General features: G+C 52.4%; 1 long non-coding RNA gene across 1 annotated transcript in view; it reads right to left on the bottom strand.

Annotated features, from left to right (window-relative positions):
• LOC147647286 (uncharacterized) overlaps positions 1 to 14,915 on the bottom strand; it is a 245,522-nt gene that overhangs the window by 9,408 nt on the left and 221,199 nt on the right. The gene's annotated exons all lie outside the window — the stretch shown is intronic.

Genomic DNA, 14,915 nt, shown 5'->3' with positions numbered 1-14,915 from the left:
TGTTGTGGTGACCCAGAGAGGATTAAACTGGAGCTCACACTTCTATGGTGTCCTAGACAGAGGAACTCTGGGCCTGACATTGCTGTGGTGTAACAGAGAGGAGGCAATTTGGGGCTGTCATTACTCTGATTTCACAGGGAGGGGAAGAGTTGGGCTGTCACTGTTGTGGTTTCAGCGAGAGAGTGAAATGGAGGTAGTTAGAGCTGTGATGTTACAGACAGGGGAATCCTGGGACTCGGAGTGCACTGCTGTCACCGAGAGCGGAACTTTGGGGCTCTCACTGCTGTGGTGTCACAGAGAGAGAAACAGCGGTGTTGTCGCTGCTGTGGTGTCCCAGAGAGTGGAACACTGAGCCTGACATTGGTGTGGTTTCACAGAGTGAAGGCAATTTTGGCTGTCACCTCTCTGGTTTCACAGAGAGGGCAACTTTTGGCTGTCCCTGCTGTGGTGTCCCAGAGACCGGAATATTGGAGCTGTCACTGCTGTGGTGTCTGAGAGAGGGAAACACTGGGCCTGTCATTGCTGTGCTGTCATGGAGAGGAGAATGTTGGAGCTCACACTGCTGTGATGTCACAGGTAGGGTAACAGTGGCTCTGACATTGCTGTGGTGTCCCAGAGAAGAGGAAATTTGGGCCCTCACTGCTCTGGTGTCACAGAGAGGGGTAAAGTTGGGCTGTGACTGCTATGGTGTCTCCAACAGGGTAATCCTGGGCCTAAAATTGCTGTCGTTTCACAGACAGGAGCAATTTTGGGCTGTGGCTGCACTGCTGTCCCAGAGAGTGGAACTTTGGGGCTCACACTACTCTGGTGTCCCAGAGACGAGAACATTGGAGCTGTCACTGCTGTGTTGTCACAGAGAGAGGAACACTGGAGCTCTCCCTGTTCTGGAGTCACAGAGGAGGAGGAAATTGGGCATGTCACTGCCCTGGTGTCACAGGGAATGGAAGAGTGGGGCTGTCACTGCCGTGGAGTCAGAGAAAGGAGAAAATTTGGTGTGTGACTGCACTGCGGTCACAGCGAGTGGAACTTTGGGGCTCTCACTTCTGTGGTGGAAGAGATGAAGAAATAGGTGCTGTCACTGCTGTTGTGGTGTGACGGAGAAGAGGAAATTTGGGCCTGTCATAGCTGTGGTGTCACAGAGAGGAGCACTTTGGAGCTCACACTGCTATGATGTCACAGATAGGGTAACACTGGCTCTGATATTGCTGTGGTGTCACAGAGAGGAGGAAATTAGGCCTCTCCCTGCTCTGGTGTCACAGAGAGGGGGAAATTTGGGCTCTCACTGCTGTTGTATCAGTGAGGGCGTAACATTGGAGCTGTCATTGTTGTGGTGACCCAGAGAGGATTAAATTGGAGCTCACACTTCTATGGTGTCCTAGACAGAGGAACTCCGGGCCTGACATTGCTATGGTGTAACAGAGAGGAGGCAATTTGGGGCTGTCATTACTCTGATTTCACAGTGAGGGGAAGAGTTGGGCTGTCACTGCTGTGGTTTCAGCGAGAGAGTGAAATGGAGGTAGTTAGAGCTGTGATGTTACAGACAGGGGAATACTGGGACTCGGAGTGCACTGCTGTCACCGAGAGCGGAACTTTGGGGCTCTCACTGCTGTGCTGTCACAGAGAGAGAAACAGCGGTGTTGTCGCTGCTGTGGTGTCCCAGAGAGTGGAACACTGAGCCTGACATTGGTGTGGTTTCACAGAGTGAAGGCAATTTTGGCTGTCACCTCTCTGGTTTCACAGAGAGGGCAACTTTTGGCTGTCCCTGCTGTGGTGTCACGGAGACGGGAATATTGGAGCTGTCACTGTTGTGGTGTCTGAGAGAGGGAAACACTGGGCCTGTCATTGCTGTGCTGTCATGGAGAGGAGAATGTTGGAGGTCACACTGCTGTGATGTCACAGGTAGGGTAACAGTGGCTCTGACATTGCTGTGGTGTCCCAGAGAAGAGGAAATTTGGGCCCTCACTGCTCTGGTGTCACAGAGAGGGGGAAAGTTGGGCTGTGACTGCTATGGTGTCTCCAACAGGGTAATCCTGGGCCTAAAATTGCTGTCGTTTCACAGAGAGGAGCAATTTTGGGCTGTGGCTGCACTGCTGTCCCAGAGAGTGGAACTTTGGGGCTCACAATGCTCTGGTGTCCCAGAGACGGGAACATTGGAGCTGTCACTGCTGTGTTGTCACAGAGAGAGGAACACTGGAGCTCTCCCTGCTCTGGAGTTGTGGAGAGGAGGAAATTGGGCATGTCACTGCCCTGGTGTCACAGGGAATGGAAGAGTGGGGCTGTCACTGCCGTGGGGTCAGAGAAAGGAGGAAATTTGGTGTGTGACTGCACTGCGGTCACAGCGAGTGGAACTTTGGGGCTCTCACTTCTGTGCTGGAAGAGATGAAGAAATAGGTGCTGTCACTGCTGTTGTGGTGTGACGGAGAAGAGGAAATTTGGGCCTGTCATTGCTGTGGTGTCACAGAGAGGAGCACTTTGGAACTCACACTACTATGATGTCACAGATAGGGTAACACTGGCTCTGATATGGCTGTGTTGTCACAGAGAGGAGGAAATTAGGCCTCTCCCTGCTCTGGTGTCACAGAGAGGGGGAAATTTGGGCTCTCACTGCTGTTGTATCAGTGAGGGCATAACACTGGGGCTGTCATTGTTGTGGTGACCCAGAGAGGATTAAATTGGAGCTCACACTTCTATGGTGTCCTAGACAGTGGAACACTGGGCCTGACATTGCTGTGGTGTAACAGAGAGGAGGCAATTTGGGGCTGTCATTACTGTGATTTCACAGAGAAGGGAACAGTCGGGCTGTCACTGTTGTGGTTTCAGCGAGAGAGTGAAATGGAGGTAGTTAGAGCTGTGATGTTACAGACAGGGGAATACTGGGACTCGGAGCGCACTGCTGTCACCGAGAGCGGAACTTTGGGGCTCTCACTGATGTGGTGTCAAAGAGAGAGAAACAGTGGTGTTGTCGCTGCTGTGGTGTCAGAGAGTGGAATACTGGGCCTGACATTGGTGTGGTTTCACAGAGAGGAGGCAATTTTGGCTGTCACCTCTCTGGTTTCACAGAGAGGGCAACTTTTGGCTGTCCCTGCTCTGGTGTCACAGAGACGGGAATATTAGAGCTGTAACTTCTGTGGTGTCTGAGAGAGGGAAACACTGGGCCTGTCATTGCTGTGCTGTCATGGAGAGGAGCACGTTGGAGCTCACACTGCTATGATGTCACAGGTAGTGTAACAGTGGCTCTGACATTGCTGTGGTGTCCCAGAGAAGAGGAAATTTGGGCCCTCACTGCTCTGGTGTCACAGAGAGGGGGAAAGTTGGGCTGTGACTGCTATGGTGTCTCCAACAGGGTAATCCTGGGCCTAAAATTGCTGTCGTTTCACAGACAGGAGCAATTTTGGGCTGTGGCTGCACTGCTGTCCCAGAGAGTGGAACTTTGGGGCTCACACTGCTCTGGTGTCCCAGAGACGGGAACATTGGAGCTGTCGCTGCTGTGTTGTCACAGAGATAGAGGAACACTGGAGCTCTCCCTGTTCTGGAGTCGTGGAGAGGAGGAAATTGGGCATGTCACTGCCCTGGTGTCACAGGGAATGGAAGAGTGGGGCTGTCACTGCCGTGGAGTCAGAGAAAGGAGAAAATTTGGTGTGTGACCGCACTGCGGTCACAGCGAGTGGAACTTTGGGGCTCTCACTTCTGTGCTGGAAGAGATGAAGAAATAGGTGCTGTCACTGCTGTTGTGGTGTGACGGAGAAGAGGAAATTTGGGCCTCTCATTGCTGTGGTGTCACGGAGAGGAGCACTTTGGAGCTCACACTGCTATGATGTCACAGATAGGGTAACACTGGCTCTGATATTGCTGTGGTGTCACAGAGAGGAGGAAATTAGGCCTCTCCCTGCTCTGGTGTCACAGAGAGGGGGAAATTTGGGCTCTCACTGCTGTTGTATCAGTGAGGGCGTAACATTGGAGCTGTCATTGTTGTGGTGACCCAGAGAGGATTAAATTGGAGCTCACACTTCTATGGTGTCCTAGACAGAGGAACTCCGGGCCTGACATTGCTATGGTGTAACAGAGAGGAGGCAATTTGGGGCTGTCATTACTCTGATTTCACAGTGAGGGGAAGAGTTGGGCTGTCACTGCTGTGGTTTCAGCGAGAGAGTGAAATGGAGGTAGTTAGAGCTGTGATGTTACAGACAGGGGAATACTGGGACTCGGAGTGCACTGCTGTCACCGAGAGCGGAACTTTGGGGCTCTCACTGCTGTGCTGTCACAGAGAGAGAAACAGCGGTGTTGTCGCTGCTGTGGTGTCCCAGAGAGTGGAACACTGAGCCTGACATTGGTGTGGTTTCACAGAGTGAAGGCAATTTTGGCTGTCACCTCTCTGGTTTCACAGAGAGGGCAACTTTTGGCTGTCCCTGCTGTGGTGTCACGGAGACGGGAATATTGGAGCTGTCACTGTTGTGGTGTCTGAGAGAGGGAAACACTGGGCCTGTCATTGCTGTGCTGTCATGGAGAGGAGAATGTTGGAGGTCACACTGCTGTGATGTCACAGGTAGGGTAACAGTGGCTCTGACATTGCTGTGGTGTCCCAGAGAAGAGGAAATTTGGGCCCTCACTGCTCTGGTGTCACAGAGAGGGGGAAAGTTGGGCTGTGACTGCTATGGTGTCTCCAACAGGGTAATCCTGGGCCTAAAATTGCTGTCGTTTCACAGAGAGGAGCAATTTTGGGCTGTGGCTGCACTGCTGTCCCAGAGAGTGGAACTTTGGGGCTCACAATGCTCTGGTGTCCCAGAGACGGGAACATTGGAGCTGTCACTGCTGTGTTGTCACAGAGAGAGGAACACTGGAGCTCTCCCTGCTCTGGAGTTGTGGAGAGGAGGAAATTGGGCATGTCACTGCCCTGGTGTCACAGGGAATGGAAGAGTGGGGCTGTCACTGCCGTGGGGTCAGAGAAAGGAGGAAATTTGGTGTGTGACTGCACTGCGGTCACAGCGAGTGGAACTTTGGGGCTCTCACTTCTGTGCTGGAAGAGATGAAGAAATAGGTGCTGTCACTGCTGTTGTGGTGTGACGGAGAAGAGGAAATTTGGGCCTGTCATTGCTGTGGTGTCACAGAGAGGAGCACTTTGGAACTCACACTACTATGATGTCACAGATAGGGTAACACTGGCTCTGATATGGCTGTGTTGTCACAGAGAGGAGGAAATTAGGCCTCTCCCTGCTCTGGTGTCACAGAGAGGGGGAAATTTGGGCTCTCACTGCTGTTGTATCAGTGAGGGCATAACACTGGGGCTGTCATTGTTGTGGTGACCCAGAGAGGATTAAATTGGAGCTCACACTTCTATGGTGTCCTAGACAGTGGAACACTGGGCCTGACATTGCTGTGGTGTAACAGAGAGGAGGCAATTTGGGGCTGTCATTACTGTGATTTCACAGAGAAGGGAACAGTCGGGCTGTCACTGTTGTGGTTTCAGCGAGAGAGTGAAATGGAGATAGTTAGAGCTGTGATGTTACAGACAGGGGAATACTGGGACTCGGAGCGCACTGCTGTCACCGAGAGCGGAACTTTGGGGCTCTCACTGCTGTGGTGTCAAAGAGAGAGAAACAGTGGTGTTGTCGCTGCTGTGGTGTCAGAGAGTGGAATACTGGGCCTGACATTGGTGTGGTTTCACAGAGAGGAGGCAATTTTGGCTGTCACCTCTCTGGTTTCACAGAGAGGGCAACTTTTGGCTGTCTCTGCTCTGGTGTCACAGAGACGGGAATATTAGAGCTGTAACTTCTGTGGTGTCTGAGAGAGGGAAACACTGGGCCTGTCATTGCTGTGCTGTCATGGAGAGGAGCACGTTGGAGCTCACACTGCTATGATGTCACAGGTAGTGTAACAGTGGCTCTGACATTGCTGTGGTGTCCCAGAGAAGAGGAAATTTGGGCCCTCACTGCTCTGGTGTCACAGAGAGGGGGAAAGTTGGGCTGTGACTGCTATGGTGTCTCCAACAGGGTAATCCTGGGCCTAAAATTGCTGTCGTTTCACAGACAGGAGCAATTTTGGGCTGTGGCTGCACTGCTGTCCCAGAGAGTGGAACTTTGGGGCTCACACTGCTCTGGTGTCCCAGAGACGGGAACATTGGAGCTGTCGCTGCTGTGTTGTCACAGAGAGAGAGGAACACTGGAGCTCTCCCTGCTCTGGAGTTGTGGAGAGGAGGAAATTGGGCATGTCACTGCCCTGGTGTCACAGGGAATGGAAGAGTGGGGCTGTCACTGCCGTGGGGTCAGAGAAAGGAGGAAATTTGGTGTGTGACTGCACTGCGGTCACAGCGAGTGGAACTTTGGGGCTCTCACTTCTGTGCTGGAAGAGATGAAGAAATAGGTGCTGTCACTGCTGTTGTGGTGTGACGGAGAAGAGGAAATTTGGGCCTGTCATTGCTGTGGTGTCACGGAGAGGAGCACTTTGGAACTCACACTACTATGATGTCACAGATAGGGTAACACTGGCTCTGATATGGCTGTGTTGTCACAGAGAGGAGGAAATTAGGCCTCTCCCTGCTCTGGTGTCACAGAGAGGGGGAAATTTGGGCTCTCACTGCTGTTGTATCAGTGAGGGCATAACACTGGGGCTGTCATTGTTGTGGTGACCCAGAGAGGATTAAATTGGAGCTCACACTTCTATGGTGTCCTAGACAGTGGAACACTGGGCCTGACATTGCTGTGGTGTAACAGAGAGGAGGCAATTTGGGGCTGTCATTACTGTGATTTCACAGAGAAGGGAACAGTCGGGCTGTCACTGTTGTGGTTTCAGCGAGAGAGTGAAATGGAGATAGTTAGAGCTGTGATGTTACAGACAGGGGAATACTGGGACTCGGAGCGCACTGCTGTCACCGAGAGCGGAACTTTGGGGCTCTCACTGATGTGGTGTCAAAGAGAGAGAAACAGTGGTGTTGTCGCTGCTGTGGTGTCAGAGAGTGGAATACTGGGCCTGACATTGGTGTGGTTTCACAGAGAGGAGGCAATTTTGGCTGTCACCTCTCTGGTTTCACAGAGAGGGCAACTTTTGGCTGTCTCTGCTCTGGTGTCACAGAGACGGGAATATTAGAGCTGTAACTTCTGTGGTGTCTGAGAGAGGGAAACACTGGGCCTGTCATTGCTGTGCTGTCATGGAGAGGAGCACGTTGGAGCTCACACTGCTATGATGTCACAGGTAGTGTAACAGTGGCTCTGACATTGCTGTGGTGTCCCAGAGAAGAGGAAATTTGGGCCCTCACTGCTCTGGTGTCACAGAGAGGGGGAAAGTTGGGCTGTGACTGCTATGGTGTCTCCAACAGGGTAATCCTGGGCCTAAAATTGCTGTCGTTTCACAGACAGGAGCAATTTTGGGCTGTGGCTGCACTGCTGTCCCAGAGAGTGGAACTTTGGGGCTCACACTGCTCTGGTGTCCCAGAGACGGGAACATTGGAGCTGTCGCTGCTGTGTTGTCACAGAGAGAGAGGAACACTGGAGCTCTCCCTGTTCTGGAGTCACGGAGAGGAGGAAATTGGGCATGTCACTGCCCTGGTGTCACAGGGAATGGAAGAGTGGGGCTGTCACTGCCGTGGAGTCAGAGAAAGGAGAAAATTTGGTGTGTGACCGCACTGCGGTCACAGCGAGTGGAACTTTGGGGCTCTCACTTCTGTGCTGGAAGAGATGAAGAAATAGGTGCTGTCACTGCTGTTGTGGTGTGACGGAGAAGAGGAAATTTGGGCCTCTCATTGCTGTGGTGTCACGGAGAGGAGCACTTTGGAGCTCACACTGCTATGATGTCACAGATAGGGTAACACTGGCTCTGATATTGCTGTGGTGTCACAGAGAGGAGGAAATTAGGCCTCTCCCTGCTGTGTTGTCACAGAGAGGGGGAAATTTGGGCTCTCACTGCTGTTGTATCAGTGAGGGCATAACACTGGAGCTGTCATTGTTGTGGTGTCCCAGTGAGGATTAAATTGGAGCTCACACTTCTATGGTGTCCTAGACAGAGGAACTCTGGGCCTGACATTGCTGTGGTGTAACAGAGAGGAGGCAATTTGGGGCTGTCATTACTGTGATTTCACAGAGAAGGGAAGAGTCGGGCTGTCACTGCTGTGGTTTCAGCGAGAGAGTGAAATGGAGGTAGTTAGAGCTGTGATGTTACAGACAGGGGAATACTGGGACTCGGAGTGCACTGCTGTCACCGAGAGCGGAACTTTGGGGCTCTCACTGCTGTGGTGTCACAGAGAGAGAAACAGCGGTGTTGTCGCTGCTGTGGTGTCCCAGAGAGTGGAACACTGAGCCTGACATTGGTGTGGTTTCACAGAGTGAAGGCAATTTTGGCTGTCACCTCTCTGGTTTCACAGAGAGGGCAACTTTTGGCTGTCCCTGCTGTGGTGTCACGGAGACGGGAATATTGGAGCTGTCACTGTTGTGGTGTCTGAGAGAGGGAAACACTGGGCCTGTCATTGCTGTGCTGTCATGGAGAGGAGAATGTTGGAGGTCACACTGCTGTGATGTCACAGGTAGGGTAACAGTGGCTCTGACATTGCTGTGGTGTCCCAGAGAAGAGGAAATTTGGGCCCTCACTGCTCTGGTGTCACAGAGAGGGGGAAAGTTGGGCTGTGACTGCTATGGTGTCTCCAACAGGGTAATCCTGGGCCTAAAATTGCTGTCGTTTCACAGAGAGGAGCAATTTTGGGCTGTGGCTGCACTGCTGTCCCAGAGAGTGGAACTTTGGGGCTCACAATGCTCTGGTGTCCCAGAGACGGGAACATTGGAGCTGTCACTGCTGTGTTGTCACAGAGAGAGGAACACTGGAGCTCTCCCTGCTCTGGAGTTGTGGAGAGGAGGAAATTGGGCATGTCACTGCCCTGGTGTCACAGGGAATGGAAGAGTGGGGCTGTCACTGCCGTGGGGTCAGAGAAAGGAGGAAATTTGGTGTGTGACTGCACTGCGGTCACAGCGAGTGGAACTTTGGGGCTCTCACTTCTGTGCTGGAAGAGATGAAGAAATAGGTGCTGTCACTGCTGTTGTGGTGTGACGGAGAAGAGGAAATTTGGGCCTGTCATTGCTGTGGTGTCACAGAGAGGAGCACTTTGGAGCTCACACTGCTATGATGTCACAGATAGGGTAACACTGGCTCTGATATTGCTGTGTTGTCACAGAGAGGAGGAAATTAGGCCTCTCCCTGCTCTGGTGTCACAGAGAGGGGGAAATTTGGGCTCTCACTGCTGTTGTATCAGTGAGGGCATAACACTGGGGCTGTCATTGTTGTGGTGTCCCAGTGAGGATTAAATTGGAGCTCACACTTCTATGGTGTCCTAGACAGAGGAACACTGGGCCTGACATTGCTGTGGTGTAACAGAGAGGAGGCAATTTGGGGCTGTCATTACTCTGATTTCACAGTGAGGGGAAGAGTTGGGCTGTCACTGTTGTGGTTTCAGCGAGAGAGTGAAATGGAGATACTTAGAGCTGTGATGTTACAGACAGGGGAATCCTGGGACTCGGAGTGCACTGCTGTCACCGAGAGCGGAACTTTGGGGCTCTCACTGCTGTGGTGTCACAGAGAGAGAAACAGCGGTGTTGTCGCTGCTGTGGTGTCCCAGAGAGTGGAACACTGAGCCTGACATTGGTGTGGTTTCACAGAGTGAAGGCAATTTTGGCTGTCACCTCTCTGGTTTCACAGAGAGGGCAACTTTTGGCTGTCCCTGCTGTGGTGCCACGGAGACGGGAATATTGGAGCTGTCACCGCTGTGGTGTCTCAGAGAGGGAAACACTGGGCCTGTCATTGCTGTGCTGTCATGGAGAGGAGCACGTTGGAGCTCACACTGCTATGATGTCACAGGTAGGGTAACAGTGGCTCTGACATTGCTGTGGTGTCCCAGAGAAGGGGAAATTTGGGCCCTCACTGCTCTGGTGTCACAGAGAGGGCTAAAGTTGGGCTCTAACTGCTATGGTGTCTCCAACAGGGTAATCCTGGGCCTAAAATTGCTGTCGTTTCACAGAGAGGAGCAATTTTGGGCTGTGGCTGCACTGCTGTCCCAGAGAGTGGAACTTTGGGGCTCACACTGCTCTGGTGTCCCAGAGACGGGGACATTGGAGCTGTCACTGCTGTGTTGTCACAGAGAGAGAGGAACACTGGAGCTCTCCCTGTTCTGGAGTCGTGGAGAGGAGGAAATTGGGCATGTCACTGCCCTGGTGTCACAGGGAATGGAAGAGTGGGGCTGTCACTGCCGTGGAGTCAGAGAAAGGAGGAAATTTGGTGTGTGACTGCACTGCGGTCACAGCGAGTGGAACTTTGGGGCTCTCACTTCTGTGGTGGAAGAGATGAAGAAATAGGTGCTGTCACTGCTGTTGCGATGTGAGGGAGAAGAGGAAATTTGGGCCTGTCATTGCTGTGGTGTCACGGAGAAGAGCACTTTGGAGCTCACACTGCTATGAAGTCACAGATAGGGTAACACTGGTTCTGATATTGCTGTGTTGTCACAGAGAGGAGGAAATTAGGCCTCTCCCTGCTCTGGTGTCACAGAGAGGGGGAAATTTGGGCTCTCACTGCTGTTGTATCAGTGAGGGCATAACACTGGGGCTGTCATTGTTGTGGTGTCCCAGAGAGGATTAAATTGGAGCTCACACTTCTATGGTGTCCTAGACAGTGGAACACTGGGCCTGACATTGGTGTGGTGTAACAGAGAGGAGGCAATTTGGGGCTGTCATTACTGTGATTTCACAGAGAGGGGAAGAGTCGGGCTGTCACTGCTGTGGTTTCAGCGAGAGAGTGAAATGGAGGTAGTTAGAGCTGTGATGTTACAGACAGGGGAATACTGGGACTCGGAGTGCACTGCTGTCACCGAGAGCGGAACTTTGGGGCTCTCACTGCTGTGGTGTCCCAGAGAGAGAAACAGCGGTGTTGTCGCTGCTGTGGTGTCAGAGAGTGGAACACTGGGCCTGACATTGGTGTGGTTTCCCGGAGAGGAGGCAATTTTGGCTGTCACCTCTCTGGTTTCACAGGGAAGGCAACTTTTTGGCTGTCCCTGCTCTGGTGTCACGGAGACGGGAATATTGGAGCTGTCACTGCTGTGGTGTCTGAGAGAGGGAAACACTGGGCCTGTCATTGCTGTGCTGTCATGGAGAGGAGCACGTTGGAGCTCACACTGCTATGATGTCACAGGTAGGGTAACAGTGGCTCTGACATTGTTATTGTGTCTCAGAGAAGAGGAAATTTGGGCCCTCACTGTTCTGGTGTCACAGAGAGGGCTAAAGTTGGGCTCTAACTACTATGGTGTCTCCAACAGGGTAATCCTGGGCCTAAAATTGCTGTCCTTTCACAGACAGGAGCAATTTTGGGCTGTGGCTGCACTGCTGTCTCAGAGAGTGGAACTTTGGGGCTCATACTGCTCTGGTGTCCCAGAGACGGGAACATTGGAGCTGTCACTGCTGTGTTGTCACAGAGAGAGAGGAAAACTGGAGCTCTCCCTGTTCTGGAGTCGTGGAGAGGAGGAAATTGGGCATGTCACTGCCCTGGTGTCACAGGGAATGGAAGAGTGGGGCTGTCACTGCCGTGGAGTCAGAGAAAGGAGGAAATTTGGTGTGTGACTGTACTGCGGTCACAGCGAGTGGAACTTTGGGGCTCTCACTTCTGTGGTGGAAGAGATGAAGAAATAGGTGCTGTCACTGTTGTTGTGGTGTGACGGAGAAGAGGAAATTTGGGCCTGTCATTGCTGTGGTGTCACGGAGAGGAGCACTTTGGAGCTCACACTGCTATGATGTCACAGATAGGGTAACACTGGTTCTGATATTGCTGTGTTGTCACAGAGAGGAGGAAATTAGGCCTCTCCCTGCTCTGGTGTCACAGAGAGGGGGAAATTTGCCTCTCACTGCTGTTGTATCAGTGAGGGCGTAACAGTGGGTCTGTCATTGTTGTGGTGTCCCAGAGAGGATTAAATTGGAGCTCACACTTCTATGGTGTCCTAGACAGTGGAACACTGGGCCTGACATTGCTGTGGTGTAACAGAGAGGAGGCAATTTGGGGCTGTCATTACTGTGATTTCACAGAGAGGGGAAGAGTCGGGCTGTCACTGCTGTGGTTTCAGCGAGAGAGTGAAATGGAGGTAGTTAGAGCTGTGATGTTACAGACAGGGGAATCCTGGGACTCGGAGTGCACTGCTGTCACTGAGAGCGGAACTTTGGGGCTCTCACTGCTGTGGTGTCACAGAGAGAGAAACAGCGGTGTTGTCGCTGCTCTGGTGTCAGAGAGTGGAACACTGGGCCTGACATTGGTGTGGTTTGACAGAGAGGAGGCAATTTTGGCTGTCACCTCTCTGGTTTCACAGAGAGGGCAACTTTTTGGCTGTCCCTGCTGTGGTGTCACGGAGACGGGAATATTGGAGCTGTCACTGCTGTGGTGTCTGAGAGAGGGAAACACTGGGCCTGTCATTGCTGTGCTGTCATGGAGAGGAGCACGTTGGAGCTCACACTGCTATGATGTCACAGGTAGGGTAACAGTGGCTCTGACATTGTTGTGGTGTCCCAGAGAAGAGGAAATTTGGGCCCTCACTGCTCTGGTGTCACAGAGAGGGCTAAAGTTGGGCTCTAACTGCTATGGGGTTTCCAACAGGGTAATCCTGGGCCTAAAATTGCTGTCGTTTCACAGACAGGAGCAATTTTGGGCTGTGGCTGCACTGCTGTCTCAGAGAGTGGAACTTTGGGGCTCACACTGCTCTGGTGTCCCAGAGACGGGAACATTGGAGCTGTCACTGCTGTGTTGTCACAGAGAGAGAGGAACACTGGAGCTCTCCCTGTTCTGGAGTCGTGGAGAGGAGGAAATTGGGCATGTCACTGCCCTGGTGTCACAGGGAATGGAAGAGTGGGGCTGTCACTGCCGTGGAGTCAGAGAAAGGAGGAAATTTGGTGTGTGACTGCACTGCGGTCACAGCGAGTGGAACTTTGGGGCTCTCACTTCTGTGGTGGAAGAGATGAAGAAATAGGTGCTGTCACTGCTGTTGTGGTGTGAGGGAGAAGAGGAAATTTGGGCCTGTCATTGCTGTGGTGTCACGGAGAGGAGCACTTTGGAGCTCACACTGCTATGATGTCACAGATAGGGTAACACTGGTTCTGATATTGCTGTGTTGTCACAGAGAGGAGGAAATTAGGCCTCTGCCTGCTCTGGTGTCACAGAGAGGGGGAAATCTGGCCTCTCACTGCTGTTGTATCAGTGAGGGCATAACACTGGGGCTGTCATTGTTGTGGTGTCCCAGAGAGGATTAAATTGGAGCTCAGACTTCTATGGTGTCCTAGACAGTGGAACACTGGGCCTGACATTGGTGTGGTGTAACAGAGAGGAGGCAATTTGGGGCTGTCATTACTGTGATTTCACAGAGACGGGAGAGTCGGGCTGTCACTGCTGTGGTTTCAGCGAGAGAGTGAAATGGAGGTAGTTAGAGCTGTGATGTTACAGACAGGGGAATACTGGGACTCGGAGTGCACTGCTGTCACCGAGAGCGGAACTTTGGGGCTCTCACTGCTGTGGTGTCACAGAGAGAGAAACAGCGGTGTTGTCGCTGCTGTGGTGTCAGAGAGTGGAACACTGGGCCTGACATTGGTGTGGTTTCACAGAGAGGAGGCAATTTTGGCTGTCACCTCTCTGGTTTCACAGAGAGGGCAACTTTTTGGCTGTCCCTGCTGTGGTGTCACGGAGACGGGAATATTGGAGCTGTCACTGCTGTGGTGTCTGAGAGAGGGAAACACTGGGCCTGTCATTGCTGTGCTGTCATGGAGAGGAGCACGTTAGAGCTCACACTGCTATGATGTCACAGGTAGGGTAACAGTGGCTCTGACATTGCTGTGGTGTCCCAGAGAAGAGGAAATTTCGACCCTCACTACTCTGGTGTCACACAGAGGGGTAAAGTTGGGCTCTAACTGCTATGGTGTCTCCAACAGGGTAATCCTGGGCCTAAAATTGCTGTCCTTTCACAGACAGGAGCAATTTTGGGCTGTGGCTGCACTGCTGTCTCAGAGAGTGGAACTTTGGGGCTCATACTGCTCTGGTGTCCCAGAGACGGGAACATTGGAGCTGTCACTGCTGTGTTGTCACAGAGAGAGAGGAATACTGGAGCTCTCCCTGTTCTGGAGTCGTGGAGAGGAGGAAATTGGGCATGTCACTGCCCTGGTGTCACAGGGAATGGAAGAGTGGGGCTGTCACTGCCGTGGAGTCAGAGAAAGGAGGAAATTTGGTGTGTGACTGCACTGCGGTCACAGCGAGTGGAACTTTGGGGCTCTCACTTCTGTGCTGGAAGAGATGAAGAAATAGGTGCTGTCACTGTTGTTGTGGTGTGACGGAGAAGAGGAAATTTGGGCCTGTCATTGCTGTGGTGTCACAGAGAGGAGCACTTTGGAGCTCACACTACTATGAAGTCACAGATAGGGTAACACTGGTTCTGATATTGCTGTGTTGTCACAGAGAGGAGGAAATTAGGCCTCTCCCTGCTCTGGTGTCACAGAGAGGGGGAAATCTGGCCTCTCACTGCTGTTGTATCAGTGAGGGCGTAACACTGGGGCTGTCATTGTTGTGGTGTCCCAGAGAGGATTAAATTGGAGCTCACACTTCTATGGTGTCCTAGACAGTGGAACACTGGGCCTGACATTGGTGTGGTGTAACAGAGAGGAGGCAATTTGGGGCTGTCATTACTGTGATTTCACAGAGAGGGGAAGAGTCGGGCTGTCACTGCTGTGGTTTCAGCGAGAGAGTGAAATGGAGGTATTTAGAGCTGTGATGTTACAGACAGGGGAATCCTGGGACTCGGAGTGCACTGCTGTCACCGAGAGCGGAACTTTGGGGCTCTCACTGCTGTGGTGTCACAGAGAGAGAAACAGCGGTGTTGTCGCTGCTGTGGTGTCAGAGAGTGGAACACTGGGCCTGACATTGGTGTTGTT

The sequence above is a fragment of the Cyanistes caeruleus genome, unplaced genomic scaffold (assembly GCF_971803275.1).
Source record: "Cyanistes caeruleus unplaced genomic scaffold, bCyaCae1.hap1.1 HAP1_SCAFFOLD_11, whole genome shotgun sequence".
NCBI classification, from domain to species: domain Eukaryota; kingdom Metazoa; phylum Chordata; class Aves; order Passeriformes; family Paridae; genus Cyanistes; species Cyanistes caeruleus.
Note: the sequence above shows the minus strand (reverse complement) of the source record. Positions and strands in the feature narration are given on the sequence as shown.